Source organism: Centroberyx gerrardi, chromosome 18 (assembly GCF_048128805.1).
Source record: "Centroberyx gerrardi isolate f3 chromosome 18, fCenGer3.hap1.cur.20231027, whole genome shotgun sequence".
Taxonomy (NCBI): domain Eukaryota; kingdom Metazoa; phylum Chordata; class Actinopteri; order Beryciformes; family Berycidae; genus Centroberyx; species Centroberyx gerrardi.
Genome location: NC_136014.1, coordinates 3033688 through 3051427, shown reverse-complemented (window position 1 = coordinate 3051427; position 17740 = coordinate 3033688). Strand labels below are relative to the sequence as shown.

General features: G+C 40.4%; 1 pseudogene across 1 annotated transcript; it reads right to left on the bottom strand.

Annotated features, from left to right (window-relative positions):
• Nucleotides 1-8067: 8067 nt before the first annotated feature.
• On the bottom strand, nt 8068-13381 carry LOC139920531 (protein NLRC3-like; annotated as a pseudogene). The gene is made up of 7 exons (XR_013507424.1): nt 12908-13381; nt 10888-12673; nt 10601-10774; nt 9750-9921; nt 9124-9297; nt 8866-8912; nt 8068-8679 (listed from the first exon to the last, which is right to left on the bottom strand). The product of XR_013507424.1 is annotated as a protein NLRC3-like (transcript).
• Nucleotides 13382-17740: the final 4359 nt, after the last annotated feature.

Sequence of the window (17740 nt, the reverse complement as noted above, 5' to 3'; positions counted from 1 at the left end):
CTAAAGAGATAAGACGGAGCCCTCTCCTCTCCTCTCCTCCTCTCTTCTCCTCTCCTCTCCTCTCCTCTCCTCTCGTAAAAAAAAAAAAAATTCAGCAGCGGCGGTCATATTTCAGCACCTTGCGAGGCAGCTGGATTCGCGAGATCACGATCACGCAAGACCATCTGGTGCGTCAGGTTGGATTTAGGGCAGGCAGTGAAATTTGGGCACAACAATAAAAACAACGGCTCTCAAGGACGACTCGGTTCCTTTCGTTCGTACCAAAGAGCCGTTGAAAAGCATCGGATCGTTCGCGAACGTCACATCACTAAACAGCATATCATAACTTGTTGGCTAAACAAGGAACATCAAAAATAGATTGAAAGATTGACAGTGCTAATTACTTTATAGAACATTTTAGTGCTCTCCATTAACAAATAAAACAATAGTAAGTCCAGGGGCGTTCAGTGGCCCATGGGGGTCGTTTACCATTGACAGATGACTTTGAGTTTTCTGCACTGGGCTAGGGTTTGGGCTGTTAACTAATTAAGGTATGACAAATTCAAAAATCATGTTGGCTTTTTCCTTTAACAACTTCGAAAGAGGATTGGCCCAAGATTGTACGTAACAAGTTTTGTGTGAATCAGATGAACAGCCTAGGAGGAGTTGCAAAAAGAGTGTTTCTTAAATAATTAAAAATGGCGGGCAATAGAAAATGGTGGACATAGAAAGTGATATATGGGTTGGATTCAGCAACTTCAAAGAATCTAAGGACACAAGAATTTCAGTCTACGAAAATGTAAAAATGTAAAGTTGCTTGTTATAGCGCCACCATCTGGCCAATGTGCGTGGGCTGCCTTGCCTGAGTAGAGAACAATTCCAGCAAAAACAACAGGGTTCCAGCACTACGTGCTTGGACCCCTAAATATATTATATATTATACAATTGCGGTGTCCAAGCACAATTTGAAACACAATTAGACAGATAGATAAAACATTCGGAAAGGACAAGCCTGGATTTGAACCTTCCACATGACAAGCTGATGCTTTACCTACTAAGCCAAACACCTGTTACAGGTTTACTGAGGAGAAACTAACTAAAGTGAGTAGTACTGTGATACTGCAGCCTATGATTGAAAGATTGACAGTGCTAATGACAGGGCTACTTTATAGAACATTATAGTGCTCTCCATTAACAAATAAAACAATAGTAAGTCCAGGGACATTCCGTGGCCCATGGGGGGCCGTTTCAACATTCTATCATGAGGCCCTTTCCTCTCCTTTCAACCCTGCCCTAGCCACTTGCCTATATAGACCTACAGAACAGTTGAATTTGTTACAACCATTCACAACTGTAATTTATTTATCAAAATTTTTAAAAGTTGTGTTAAAAAAACAGACATTAAACGTCGATTGCGCGTTTCCATAGCTTTTTAGAAAAAACAAAATGTGAAATTAAAAACTGTTGCAAATGTTGACGTTCTAATTGATGTATTCAAATGAAAACAACAAAATATAACATTATAATATAGGTAACATTCAATATGGGACAGTAAAAGGAACAGGAAAACAATACTTGAATGACGAGCATGGAGCTGTCCTTTAAAAACTCTGACGGACCAAGCTCAGTTGAGTGATTTCCTGAAATAGTGAGAGGAGAGGGAGACAGAATGAAGCTTTCAGTTTAGTTTGGGATAATTTAGGATGACATTTTCTGTAACAAAACTAAGTGAGACAGAGGCCATTCAAAATTAAAAAGTAAAGACTCACCTTTAGATAAAATTCTGGCATCTGGCAGGTTTGAGTCTCATTTGCCAAATAAAGTGCAGCAGAGACAGAAGACTGAATCAGATGAGAACCACAACCTGTGCATTTTTTCTCAATTTTTCATATTGCGAAAATATCTTTCCTCTTTCCTCTTTCCTGTAAAACGGCGAGGTGTGCCAGACACATAATTTCTCTGTGGAAACTGTACATCTGTAATCTGAACTAGTCCCTGTCTCACAAGACCATCGTTAACAGACCGACGGACAAGTTTGAACTGCCCGCGCCTCTTGCACTGTGTGAGCTGTAATGGTAAGATTCTACCAGAGGGTGGCAGTGTGGAGTCAAGTCTTGACTACACAACTCCCAGCTTGCATCGAGGAATGACTTCCCTCTAGCTGTAAAAGACAGTAACAACAGTAATACAGATAGAAACACAGAGATGACTGACCTCTAGTGGTAAAAGACAGAAGAGTAACACAGATAGAAACACATAGAGATGACTGACCTCTAGTGGTAAAAGACAGTCTTACTGTAACAAGTAATACAGTAATACAGATAGAAACACATAGAGAAGTAATCATGATTTTGCCCTCTAGCGGTCACAGAGAGGAACTGCAAATCGAATCATGTAATTATTTGAACTATTAATAACAATATTAATATCAGTATTACGATTATCGGTGTTAATGTCAGTATTTATAACATCTGTACAGATAATAGTTTTAATAAAATGCACAATCATTCCACTAACAATAATATAATTATTAATATTAGATTAGATTAGATTCAACTTTATTGTCACTGCACAGAGTACAAGTACTGAGACAATGAAATGCAGTTTGGCATCTAACCAGGAAGTGCAAAATAGTCAACCCATTCTGTTGACTCAAATCCCTTGGTGTCGCCATAATGATAAACCATTAGTTTTCCTCTTTTTCTAGTCGAAATAAACTAATGGCAGACGCTAAGAGTCAGATAAAAGATCTGCTGTGACAGAGTCACTCATGTAAACTGTCATGTAAACTGTTGGTTACAATACCCTTTGTTGGAGAAAAGCTGCAACACTACGATAGGTTAAAGTGAAACTAAATCAGAAAGGGGACCCATTGAAAAAGTGAGCCTCTCAGTCAAGTACGTGACTATAGTAGTCTATACTTTAATATAATATAATAGAATAGAATAGAATACAAAATTTGAGTTTGGGGAAGCAAAAGCTATAAACAGGGAACATTAAAAACAGCAAAAATGGCAATGTATTGTCAATAGTTGTGTGTGTGTGTGTGTGTGTGTGTGTGTGTGTGTGTTTCACTGTCCCTCAGAGTCAGAGGCTATCTGCCCCCTAGTGGCCGTTAGGAGACATTCACTCACTCTAACTTCATTCCTGTGAGCCTTTTCACCACTAAACTGTCAGCATGCACTCCTCAGGCTTGGAGACCTTTGTTGAAGCCTTGTTTTTTTGGCTGCTGTGAAGGTTGCCTGGGCATTGTGCCATTTCATAAGACAAACCTGAAATATTCATATCAAATATGCCCTGCCTTTTAGCTTTTTTGTGTACTGGAGTCATTTTTAAAGTCAGTCATTTTACTTTTACTTAAGTGTGTTTTTAGCTGCATTTTAAATCACAAGCATTACAGCATGTTGCGTGCTCTCCACATCCGCATTTGGTCACCAAGAGGGTGCACAAGGGAGGCTGGATTAGGGTTAGGGTCTCACTCACAGGGTTCATACAAGGTCCTTAAAGTGCTTAAAGTCCTTGAATTTTACTTTTCAAAATGCAAGTACTGGAATACCTAGAAAATGAGCCTGTTATGTGGAGAAGTGCTTAAAAGAGCTTGAAATAAATAAATAAGCAAATAAAAGAATAAAATGTTTGCATTGCTTGACAGAATGCAAGTCAAAACATAGAAAAGAAGACCAATGTATTCTGGGAAAGACGACTTAAAAGCATGTCAACTAATTGTGCTCCGATCGATCGGCCACCGATCGTTATCGGCCGATATTCGTTCTAAATAGTTTGATCGGTGGTCTCTATAAAGGCCGATCAGAAGCGCCGATCAAATGACGCAAAACACGCGAGACAATTTGCGCCGCTAAAATGGCTTCACCGGTCTGGCAGTTCTACCAGGTGTCTGAAAAAGACAATACATTTGCAAAAATGTTAGGGAGAGACCAGTTGGGAAGAGATCCAAACAGAAGTAGTCTCTTTGTGCGGTCTCTCTCTCTCTCTCTCTCTCTCTCTCTCTCTCTCTCTCTCTCTCTCTCTCTCTCTCTCTCTCTCTCTCTCTCTCTCTCTCTCTGTCTCTCGCGCTCTCCCTCTGTGTCGCTCTCTCTCTCTCTCTCTGTGTGTGTCGCGCTCTCTCTCGCTCTCTGTCTCGCTCTCTCACTCTCTCGCTCTGTCTCTCTCTCTCTCTCTCTCTCTCTCTCTCGCTCTGTCTCGCTCGCTCGCTCTCTCTCTCCCCGGACCCGTCTGTTCGCCTCCCATTGCATACGTGAGGGATATTTTTTTTCCATGCCAAGAAGACGACCGGCTGAATTCCCAAAAAGAAGAACTAAGGGTTATTAACGTTATTCGGAATACAGTTGTGTTTCCGAGACTAGCAGATTAGCTGTATATAGGCTACTGTAGGTGCTAGTCAGTATCCACTGAGTGGACTGAAAACGTTAATATTTACTTTTTAACTCGGACTCTGAATGTTTGCTTCCTCAATCCAGATTAATATTGAAAAATATTTTGTTGCAGTTTTTATAGTTTCTAAAGTTGGAGTAAATTGATAAAGGCCCTGTGTTTTCCGGCTACTGGAATTGATCTTTGTTGCCTCAGTAGGCCTATATATAATTTATTGTTCTAACTTGGTGTGTTGTGCACATTTAGCTTTTATTCTAATTTTTATTTTATAAAATTGTATTTATTTTATTCCACAGGAAAGCTATATTTGTTAAGATCTAAGCTGCTCCCAATAACCAAGCGTAGGCTGCTATGGTTTAAGTTGTGTCTCTAAGTGAGAGAGTGGAATATGTTGCACATGTTGCCTGCCAATAAACAGTTGTCAATTCATGATACTTTCTCATGTCTTAATTTTAATACTTAATATACAATGTTGTTAAGAATAGTTAAATAAATAAATAATGCTACACGATGAATAGAAGGCTTCAAATAGACCCCGTGATCGGTGATCGGTGATTGGTATCGGCCGATACTGCTTCCAGCGATCGGTGATCGGTGATCGGCCCCAAAAATCCTGATCGGAGCACCCTTAAATGTGAACCTATGATATGAAATGCAGTAAGGTTTAGGGAAATGTTTCTTGCTTTTGTGCGGAGCCCTTATGAACAGAAAAAATAGTGCTGGAAAAAGACACATTTTTGGCAATTCATTCAACACAAATGTCTACAACAGATGCAAAAATCAGCTGTGTAGGACTTGCTGGTCCAAATGGATTATATTGTTTTCAGCTGAAATACACACTCACGATTATTGATACATATGTTGATTGTGCAAATCCTTACATGTAAAACAATATAAACAACAATCGTGCGTTGACACTCAGACATATGAAATGACAGTGATTTGATATTGTTGAAGAACAGATGGACTACACTTGGCAGGCACTTTTTGGAGTAGACTAAATGACTTAATTTGCTCACGTGTGAAAGCAGCCAATGCTGTCAGGACACTGTGGCAGAGGCCGCAGGGGACGTTTGCCCCCTTGTAAATAGTTCTGCCCCTGTATATAGTTTACCCCCCTCAGTATGTTTGTGACACATCACAAGCACACTGGTTCATCCAACAATATGGGGCATTTAATATAGCATTTCTTAGCGTTACTTAATATACAGTTCCTGCTTGTGAGAAACCAAACATTTGTACATTTCTTGAGTGATATTTGTGTGGCTACCCGCAAAGTCAATTTCAATGACTGTAACACTGTGCTTGTGATGCACCAGACCAATAGTGCTTGATTAGACAATATGGGGCTTTTCTTTCATCTTTTCATGCTACAAAGTGACTTTATGTGACTGTAACACTTTACTTGTGAACACCATAACAACATTGGTTTATTGTTCTATTTTGAAATGTGATGAGATTTGTTGCACTGTCCATCTCTAATTAAGTACTAATCGCATCACTGTTGCACTAGTTACACTCAGCTCCCCGTTTTGTTGTAGCACTACCGCATGTTCCAAAACTAGATGCACAAATATCAATATTTGAGTGCAAATCGATCAAGATATTTCCTTGAAAATGTTCATCCTTACTTTACAAATAAAATTGCATAGCCTTTTCCCTTCGGAAAATGGCCGGTGCGTTGAATTGACATGGAAGCATGTTGTTGTTTTTGTTTTTCACTCTGTTTTGTTATTTTGTTTGTTTGTTTCTGCTTCGGTTTTGAACCGGGCGCAGTCTTGGATCATGCTGTTGTTGCCGTCTTGAACGTCAAGCTCATTGTATCTGAACTTTAACTTTACATTTTCACCACAGTATCTCCTTGTATCCCCCTGATGCCTGAATTAAAGATAATTTTTTCTATTTTGATTTTAGGTCATTAAGCCACATTAAGCCCTCGTTTTTGCCTAAATTCAGACTTTGATGTTTTTTTTTTAAATGTTTATTTTTTCTAGACATTCTTTTTGGACTCTAATGAAGTGTTATGGTCTCTAATTCATGGCTACATTTTCAGAGTTTTTCATTTCAATATTAGCTCATTAAAGGTTTGTTTTCTGAGGTAAAATCGGTCTGTATTTTGAGAGTATAAGTTCCAAAATGGGGTGAAATTGGATAGATAGTGTAAAAACAGATTTACTATTAAATTCTTACGAAAATCATTAAACATGTATAAAACTTGGAGGCAAATATTCCTTTATTTTGAGTGAGGATAGGTAAATAAAGTTGTAATGATGGATCTTGTCTGCCTATAGTACTTTGACATCAAATCTGTGCTCTTTCTTTAATGTGACTTTGATTGTAGGCTATTTCGCTTTCTTACATTTTTGCATGTTGTCTGTTTTATGTTTCTCAAGATGTTGCTTTCTTGATCAGTTATCCCTTGATAAAAAAGTGATTTTTCATATTGTGAATAAACTGTTGAATATAGGCTAGCTTAAATAAAAAAATAAAAAAAATAAAAAATTAAAGTGCATTAGCTGAGTTGGCTGCATTAAATGTTCTTGCACGTATGCCTCTTTTTCTCTCAAGTGTTTTTCTCCAGATCTAATTTTGTTTTTTGCCTATGGCTAAAATGAAATGGATTTTTGGATCCCATTTACAAATCGTTCTGTTCTTAAAATGGGTTAAATAATGTCAGTAGAATTTACCTAAGATGAAGCTATTACATATTTTTTTATGATTAATATTTTTATTGGCATTTTCCAATAACATACACATGTACATAACATACAGTTGAGTAGAGTAGTTTGCAGACATCCAACAATAATGGCATGTATATTTGTACATGGAAACACACAGATCAAACCCGCCCCCCCCCCCCCCCCCCCAGCTATTACATATTTTAACACGTTACTGAATTTTTAAAAAGTATTTTTCTAACAGCCATGGTGTAGATGTTGTTGCTGTGTTATCATGAAAAGCTGAATGCTAAGCTCAGTCTGGCTTACATTTTTAAATTTTTTTCATTGAATCGCCTCAACTAATAAAGAAATGCAGAACAGAGGAACCTGAAAGAAGAAATAGTCAATATTAGTGTTGGACGCAGTTAAAGTCATTAACATCATTTTCACATTAGACTGAAAGTGGGCAGGGCCACAATCCCTTATTGGGCTGAAAAGTGATCAAGTCAAGTGTATTTATAGAACACATTTCATGCACAAGGCAGCACAATGTGCTTTACATTTAAGAATAGAAAACATAAGTACAGAGATATACATTCAAAACAGAAAGACACATAAAACACAATACAGTGATGTCACACTTGAGAGACAATTTGACAATGTAAATCAATGATGTCATACATTACATTTTCCTTGATTTTGAGATGAAATGACTCACAACTTATAAAACACAACAACAAAATGTATTTATTTTAGGATAATTCTAATCCAATTATATGTTTAGGTTTGGATGATGAGATGAGAATAAAATACTACTAAAAAGTTGCAAAAGAAAGATATTTTAACCTGTCAATCATCCACAACAGACTCCAAGATGAACAACTATAACTTGATTCTGTCTGGTTTAATATCCCATTCATTTCATCTTCACAATAAAATGTCCACGTTCTTGTACATGTGTGTTGTAAAAACCTTGTTCAGCTACCCAACACACAGAATACACTATTTACACTGTTTGATGGATGGTTTTTTACAGACAGCTGTCTTTGGTCAGCGGTCTGAGTGTTTCTCTACACAGGAGGCGACTCTCCCTCCTCTATCTGACACAAAGACATTGAGGATTCAGGCACAAACCCAAACCCATACCAGAACCCAAACACAGGGTAGAGGGGTTCAGTGAATGTGGAGTGGAAGGTGTGGAGGTGGATCAGTGTGTCAGAGGAGACTCTGTAGAAGGACAGAGAGCCAGCAGCCCAGTCCAGATACACTGCTACTCTGTCAGAGTCAGAGGAGGAGGGGGAGGGATGTATGTCTGTACTACTCTCATTGTGACAGGCAGAGTAACCGTTACCAGAGTAGGACAGACTCCAGGACTTTTCATTCCCCCCAAGCCTGCTGTCAGCACCCCATCCTCTCCTGCTGATTCCTCTGTAAGTCACTCCTATAGAAACCTCTCCTTTCCTCTCCACCTCCCAGTAACAGCGACCAGTCAGACCATTTCTACACAGCACCTGATAGAAGCGCTCAAATCTCTCTGGGTGGTCAGGATATGGCAGCTCCTCTTCCACCTCTGTCACCTTTCTGTTGTCTTCAGACAGAGACAGGTACCTGCTTACTGTGTTTAGGTCCAGTGTGAGTTCACAGGCATCTGATGGAGAGAACAAGACTCAATACAGCAGCAGTTTCCCATCTAATAGACCTGTTGTGTTTATTATCTGTTGAGGATAATTTTAGGATTTGAATGAATAGATGTCACATACATGAGCTTTACATTTAAATAGAAATTGAATGTGTGCTGCCTTGTTTTCATGAATATAAAAGTAAATACACTTACACTTCCTCAGACCTGGTTTCAACCACTGCACTCCACCATGATTCAAACTGGGGGTAAATAAAGTCAGACCAGCATAATCTCTTTGATAATGGAAACAAATAACCTTCATAATATATGAGTGATTTTCTGATTTTCCATACAATGTCACTCATATCTGTCATCATACAAACAATATTCCTCGGCTTCTCAGTGTGACAGAGAAAATGTGTGCGACTCTCAGCAACTCTCAGCCTTCTAGTTGACGTTGCTTCTTCATACCTGAAAGTGTCCAGTCTCCAATGTGGATCCTCCAGTCCAGCAGAGAGCAGCTTCACTCCTGAGGCTCCTGGATGATTGTAACTCAGGTCCAGCTCTCTCAGATGGGAGGGGTTGGAGCTCAGAGCTGAGGCCAGAGAAGCACAGCCTTCCTCTGTGAGCAGACAGCCTGACAGCCTGCACACAAACACACACACACACACACACACCAAGCTACATGTTAGAATTTTTTTTTAGTATATGGCTGTGAAAGCAGTCAAATTCAATTTGAGAGTTCTCCACTCAATTTGTGACTGAATCTTAGAAGTCCTTTCTGGTATTTTAGGTTTCAGCAACTAAGCCGCAAGGAGAGGAAATAGTGAAACAACTTCATGGAAACCAATTCCATGGGGGCTACAAAATAGTGCTAAATGCTGGCGTCACAATTGGTTTAAAAATCATGTAAGCAGAGAAAATCCTACACAGGTCAGGTGTTTATTTACTGACATTATCCTGCATGTAAAGCAGGATTTAAATGGTCATCTGTTGAACAGGCTGAAGACTCCTGACCTGAGACTGTTTTGAGAACATGGACCTTAGTTTGGAGAAATGTGTAAAATCAATTGAGAGAAACTGTAAATGGATCTTACTTGAGAGTTTCCAGTCTACAGTGTGGACTCCCCAGTCCAGCAGAAAGCAGCTTCACTCCTGAGTCCTTCAGGTTGTTGTTACTCAGGTCCAGCTCTCTCAGACTAGAGGACTGGGAGCTGAGAACTGAGGCCAGAGCTTGACAGCTTCTCTGACAGCTTACAGCCACTCAGCCTTAATGGACATGAACAGATATAAAAATGTTATTCTCTTATATTTTAATGTCAATGTTTGTGTCTTTCAACTTGCTACTACTAATAATGATAACCCTAACCCTAGATTGAGGGAAAGTCAGAAAGACATGAAGATCTCAGCTTGCTCTTCGGCTCATAGGGAACTAAGAGCTCTGCAGTGTAACTCATGGACAAAACTAGCCATGCTTTAAAGGTGATCAGTGAAATCTTAATATTAATTCTCAATCTGTGTTGTGATAACCAGTAGAGAGATGTTAAAATTGGGGATATATCATCTCAACTTAACACTAGTTAAAATCCTAGCTGCTCTATTCTGAACAAGCTGGAGATGTGACAGTGAATTATGGCAGTGCCGTAATCTAAATGACATATCAGAGCATGGATGATCTTTTCTAAATCCTTCATGTTTCATGGTTGTGTATTTGAATTTGGATCAGAATAAAACAAGTGCTGGAAAATTCCCAAACCTTCTTTCCAATGAAGCAAATCGAAATTGAAAATGCCGATGTAAAATGGCTGTGAATTGCTAATATATAACTTGTAGGGTCGCCCTTTGCAGATTCGGGAATCCTGACATGAGAGAGACCGTTTTGAGAGCACGGACCTTAGTTTGGAGAAATGTGTAAAATCAATTGAGAGAAACTGTAAATGGATCTTACTTGAGAGTCTCCAGTCTACAGTGTGGACTCCCCAGTCCAGCAGAGAGCAGCTTCACTCCTGAATCCTGCAGGTTGTTGTTACTCAGGTCCAGCTCTCTCAGACTAGAGGACTGGGAGCTGAGAACTGAGGCCAGAGCTTCACAGCTGTTTTCTGACAGTTCACAGCCACTTAGCCTGAAGGAGCATTAGTGATAAAGAAAAACAATAACTTTTAAAATATTTTTAATTTCTTCTGTATGCATATTAGGTTTAGTATATTGAATCTATCCAGTTTTTTATGCACCTACAATGATTTATTGGAGGCTTTGACCACTGGCAGCAGCCTCAGAAGAGCCTCCTCTGAAGAAGAGTATTTCTTCAGGTCAAACACGTCCAGCTCTTCTTCTGATGACAGTAAGATGAAGACCAGAGCCGACCACTGAGCAGGGGAGAGTTCGTCTGTGGAGAGATCTTCTGATCTCAGGTACTGTTGGATCTCCTCTACTAGAGAACGGTCATTCAGCTCATTCAGACAGTGGAACAGATTGATGTTTCTCTCTGGAGAGGGATTCTCCCTGATCCTCTTCTTGATGTACTGGACTGTCTCCTGATTGGTCTGTGAGCTACTATCTCTCTGTGTCAGCAGGCCTCGTAGGAGAGTCTGATTGGCCTGCACTGAAAGACCCAGGAGGAAGCGGAGGAACAAGTCCAGGTGTCCATTTGGACTCTGTAAGGCCTTGTCCACAGCACTCTGGTAGAGGTGATTTACCTGAGATGTGTCTCTTGGTTGAGATGGTGTGGAGGTTGATTGTGGTTCTGACAGCAGATTGACACCAGAGTCTATGAATGAGACAATGACATAAACGGCAGCCAGAAACTCCTGAATGCTCAGATGGACAAAGCAGAACACCTTGTCCTGGTTCAGCCCACGCTCCTCTTTAAAGATCTGTGTGAACACTCCTGAGTACACTGAGGCTGCTCTGATATCAATGCCACACTCTGTCAGGTCGGCTTCATAGAAGATCAGGTTGCCTTTCTCCAGCTGCTCAAAAGACAGTTTTCCCAGAGAGAGAATCATCTCCCTGCTCTCTTTATTCCAGAGTGGATCTGTCTCAGCTCTCCCATGATACTTGGACTGAACCACCAGGAAGTGGATGTACATCTCAGTCAGGGTCTTGGGCAGTTCTCCTCTCTCACTGGTTTTCAACACATGCTCCAGAACTGTAGCAGTGATCCAACAGAAGACTGGGATGTGGCACATGATGTGGAGGCTTCGTGAAGTCTTGATGTGGGAGATGATTCTGCTGGCCTGCTCCTCATCTCTGAATCTCTTCCTGAAGTACTCCTCTTTCTGTGGGTCAGTGAACCCTCTCACCTCTGTCACCATGTCAACACACTCAGGAGGGATCTGATTGGCTGCTGCAGGTTGTGTCGTTATCCAGAGGCGAGCAGAGGGAAGCAGTTTCCCCTTAATGAGGTTTGTCAGCAGCACGTCCACTGAGGTTGACTCTGTCACATCAGTCAGGATCTCGTTGTTCTGGAAGTCTAGAGGAAGTCGACACTCATCCAGACCGTCAAAGATGAACACAACCTGGAACTTGTCAAACCTGCAGATTCCTGCTTCTTTGGTCTCAATAAAGAAGTGATGAAGAAGTTCCACCAAGCTGTACTTTTTCCCTTTCAACAGATTCAGCTCTCGGAAAGTGAATGGAAATGTGAACTGTATATCCTGGTTGGCTTTGTCTTCAGCCCAGTCCAGAGTGAACTTCTGTGTTAAGACTGTTTTCCCAATGCCAGCCACTCCCTTTGTCATCAGTGTTCTGGTTGGTTTATCTCTTCCAGGTAAGGGTTTAAAGATGTCTTCACATCTGATTGGTGTTTTTGGTCTCGCTGGTTTCCTGGATGTTGTTTCAATCTGTCTGACCTCATGTTCATCACTGACCTCTCCACTCTCTTCCTCTGTGATGTAGAGCTCTGTGTAGATCTGATTCAGAAGTGTTGGGTTTCCTGCTTTAGCAATCCCCTCAAACAAACACTGAAACTTCTCCTTCAGATTAGATTTGAGTTGATGTTGGCACACTGCAGCAAGAGTTTCTGAATGAACAAACAACAAATGAAATGACTGGATTTCAGTGTGGGTGTATATATTTCCCCACTCCGTACTCCACTCCTCAGTAGTGGAAAAACATGTTTTGTGTGCGCAGCCCAGACGAGTTGCATAGATCTGATGCAGATGTGTAATGCATAATTACAGCAGACTTTGCAAATGTAAACATCTCCCCTTTTCACACCATTTGCATCATGTTAAACCTGTTAAAAGCCTCTTACTGCTCTGCAGAGAGTCAGCCAGCTCCTCCTGCTTCATTCTCCTCAGGAGGTGCAGCGTGATCTTCAGAAAAGCCTCTCTGCTGCTTCTCCTCTGCTCCTCCTCCTCACTGTCCACCACCTCCTCATTCTCCCTCTGCCTCTCTAAGCATTCTGAGTAATCTGGACTCAGAACCCCCTGGATCCTTATCAGCTCGTTCTTCACAAAGGTGGCAATGTTCTCCTCTAGAAGCTGGAACAGAATGCTATATAAATAAAAAATGTATATATTAAAATTGTGGAACACAACATCAAATCCATCTTGCATGGTTTGAAAGCCCACTGGTCTAAAGAGTGGAGCATGGAGACTATAATGACCTGGGCCTCGTTTCCCAAAAGCATCTTAAGGCTAGTGTTGCATTTGTCAGAAAGAAATGAGAACATTAATGCATCAAGACATCATTAAAACTCACTCGCCAGTTCTCGGAGTCATTCAACAAGATGAACACCGCACAGTGTATCAAGTATATTCTCACACACAAACTCCTGTGCACTATGAAATGCCTTCTCAGAAGTTTTCGTCTTTATCTTTTAAGGAATGTCAAGGTAACTCTCACTCCCTGCAGGGCCCTTTCCGGCTCAGGGCAGTGAGAGACGTTATTGTTCTTATTCCAAATAATGAGACTTACGATTTGCAGCTGTGGTTGTTTCACTTACTGATAACCCACTCTCCTCTCCTTCTGTCCAATCTGAAAGGTTTTAAAGCTTAAAAACAGAAAAGGTCAACAGTACTTTGTCACATAGGATAAGTTATGTTATCTTTTCATGCCCAAATATTCATGCACTATTTTCATGCAAAAAAAGGGAGGGTGTATATATTCAATGCGAAACCTCTTTCTTTTGACTCTTATTTTCTCATTTCTAATTGCACTTTGTGAGTGAACTCATATGTGTATTTCATATCCTCTTGCCTATATCGTGTTTTCCCTTCAATCCTGTTTGCTCCAAGCAGACCTAGGATTTTGGTCATTAAACTATGTCCATCCCATGGACCGAAATCCGACAAGGGTTACCTGTAATATTTCAGACAAGGTATCCTGTTCATTCTATCTCCCCGGGCGTCCTAGCCCTGGGCAAGAAGAGTTTCCTGAGGGGCGCCCCCACATATGTGCTCACTCTAGTGCTCAGTTCTTAATTTTGGATCCCGTCAAGCATCTCCCGGGCAAGACGAATAAAAATTCGTACTAACCCATTTTTGCTGTTTTGGGATCCTGCCGACAACGCCAAATTGTTGAGGAAAAAGTTCTGGAGTCAGAGATTCGTCTTACTTGAGTATATATTTATTAAAAGGAGTCTCGAGAGGAAGAGATGCACACAGCATGGAGGTTACATACACTTCTTCGAAGGAGAATAGGTTTGAGCTGGTCTTTATGTATCTTTCAAGGGTGCACAGAGTGTGCTGACATGGGAACAGGTCACAGGAAAAGGTTACAAACACATATGTTATGTCTTAGTTTTAGAGAGAATCTACAGATTAGTCTAGGACAGGAGCCACTTGTGTCAAGAGGCCTCTGACCTAGTAAGTTATGGGCTAAGGGTTATCAGTGAGGTGAACCTTCACCATGCAACCGTACATTCTCTGAGGGGCCCCAGTTCAGCTGTACATACATGCGTGTTAATTTTTCTTCCACAGCTAGGATGATCGTAGTATCCATCTTATGAAGCCTCTTTAGTTTGTGAGGTGTTTCCGAAAAGCATCTTAACTTAAGGCGCTCTTAAAAGTGATTGTAGATAGCGACTGCCTCTGAACGCTAAGTGCATCTTGAGAAGGAAAAAAACACTCCACCCTCTCACCTGCAGGACTCATAGCAATAAAAAAAAAGTCTTCGGGTGCTGAGGTAACCGTGAAAGAGGAGACAAAACATAAAATGGGTGGCGTCAGCAATTGCTGCAACTGGAGTGGTGAGCTTTTGGAGAAGGGACAGGGAGTGGAAAACTTTTTCAAAAGGATGTTCAATAATTTGCTGACACGCTGTGAAACCAGTCATGTAGGCTATTGTGCACCTGTTGTGGTGGCATCGCCCAGACTGCAATGTTGTGCGAAAACCTGAGCAGTGTGTAATTAAAAAAATAAAGTTGTCTTGATCAGAGAACAAAAGCTATGATATGAATCATCACTCCTAAATCTGAGGCTAGTTATTAGTTTTTGCTCAAGGGCCAAGTAGGCTAGGCTTCATTAACATTAACATTAAACCCACGAACATACTGTATGCCTATTGTATCCCTATATAAATTTAAATGTCTCTGTGGCAATTCAAAGCATATATAATTGTTTTATAGCATTTCATTTTTGTTTAGTAGCCTCTTTGATGTATTTGCATAATATCACATAACTTAATTAATCCGTTATTATGAAACTAAGTCAACAAAGGCTTCAATACCTTGCGCTCCAGTGCTGCTTTGAGAAACGCACGTAGGTAATGAACGAACCTTCGTTGGATCACACTTAAAAACACTCTTCACCTTTACCAGCCATCATTATTGGGAAACAAGGCCCAGAATGGTTGTTTTGCATTTTCATTGTAGCTGAAGTAAAAGTGATGTTGTACATTTACACACCATAAATATGGAGTCCAGACTGTTTGATGCTCCTGGGCAGACTGACCACTGGGAACCTCTTTCCTTTGCTGGTGAACTCTGTGGAGAAAACATTAAGTATTAGGTCTCCAGATACACACACACACACACACACGCACACATACACACACGCACACACAAGGTGATGTTTTCTGTCATGACGAATCCTGGAGGTGAACTCCTCTGATTTCCAATCAACTTTTGTTGAAATGGCAATAAAGTATTGAATTGAATTGAATAGTGTTTTGTACACAGTGTATTAACAGAAACATAATCTAAGCTTTCAGACTAGTTCTGAGACTTCCTGCATATTTCATCAATGCAATTAATTGAGATTACAACCTAACTAGGGTTTATCAGGCTTCCACTAAAAGTCACAAATAAAACAATGTTCTTTATGGCCACAAAGACAACAAATGTTGGATAGTATGGCACTATGAACACCATCTGCAAGCAGCAGGTGTATGATTTGACACTTAAGCACCTTGTCTTGCAAAAATCTGCTATACAGTCACAACATACAATGCCAGCTAGTGTATTCATCAAACAGTAATGTTACCTTGGAAGATGTTGCCTGGTGAATTCACATTCAGATCAAGTCACAGAGACTTTCTATCTTAATCTTTAGAGGAAACACTGACAGAGAAGACGCTGCTGCTTATTCTCCTTCGTCAGTTCTGGGTGTCTGTGAACATTTGATCTGAGGCTGCTGTCTCACAACTTCACTATCAAAGTCTATAAACATCAGTCTGACACCAAACCGGTCTAACCTGTGGCCAGAAACCAAGTCTGAGGCAGAGAAATCACAGATCAGGTAGGTGATGTAGTTCTATGGTTTGTCCACAAGGTGGTGACATTAACCACATCATCTACAGTGAGCTAAACAGCAGCCCAGCACACAGAGAGGTAGCAATGTAGCATGGAGGAGGAGACAGACATGAAGAGATTTTACTGTCTTTTGATTACATTGTTTTACTTTGCACTTTATTTTATGACATTTATTATATTGTAATGTATGTATTGCTTTATGTTTTTGGTTGTGTCATGTCTTGCTGCAGCTGAAGCAGGAAGTCAGTGAAAGCAGCCTGGTAAAATAAGTAAATATAATACATGAAAAGATAGATAGATAGTTTCCACAACATCATTAATGTTGAACTTGTGTGATAAATCTTATTTTAACGTGTTAAGAAATGGTCAGAAAGCCAGCTGTTAGCATCGCTGGCAGTGAGAGTCAAAGGGAACTGTAGGTTTTTCCGTCCTGCAGGCAGAAAGCAACACAACTAACTACTAACTACAACTTTTAGTAGACTTTAGATTTGAACATGAACACACACTAACACCAACATGTTGGAAAACCATTAGAAGAGCGTTGAGTTGTGCTTTGAAGCTAAACATCGGGTTTTCAGACAGACAAACCTAGTTTTCCTCTTTTTCTAGTCTAAATAAACTAACGGTAGACGGTAACAGTCAGACAAAAGATATTTTGCGATAGAGTCAGTAAAGTAAAATACATGCAAACTGTCATGTAAACAGCTGGTTAATACCTTTTAGTGGAGAAAATAGTCTGCAACACAACGATAAGTGAAAGTGAAACTAAACCAGAGAGAGAGAGAGAGAGAGAGAGAGAGAGAGAGAGAGAGAGAGAGAGAGACTGGCTCAACTCGCCTCGACTCGACTCGCTTTTGGTAGTACCACTTGGTTTTCCACTGCAGATAATACCCCCTCAATGTGTCCCCCCGCCTGCCCACCCGCCCGCCCACAACTGGTCGTCATAGCGACGCACACTAACGTACTATTCATACGTGAAATTGAGTATGTAGTGCGTTCCAACTGTATAGTATACTAGATTAGCAAGAATTTCTGAGTATGCGGCGTGAGTTTACTGGACATACTCAACCGCCCCAAAACGCACTGCGTCTCTTCAGACTGCGGAATGGCGGACTGCGAGGCAGACGGTCTCCGAAAACGTCGCAGCAGATTTACAAACAGGCGTTATTTGGTTACATGGTTACTTTCTCGCCTGAAAATATATTAAAACTTAATAAAGTGACATATTAACAGTCGTATTATCGTCGTAAATTATATTAAATGTACCATAATGACAGTAAAAGAGTGTTACTACACAATTATAACATCAAATGAGGTTTACTAATATAATAAGATACACAGCTTGTTTCTTTTTCTTCTCATGTATTTTTTCTGTTTCCTGTTGTTGCTCAG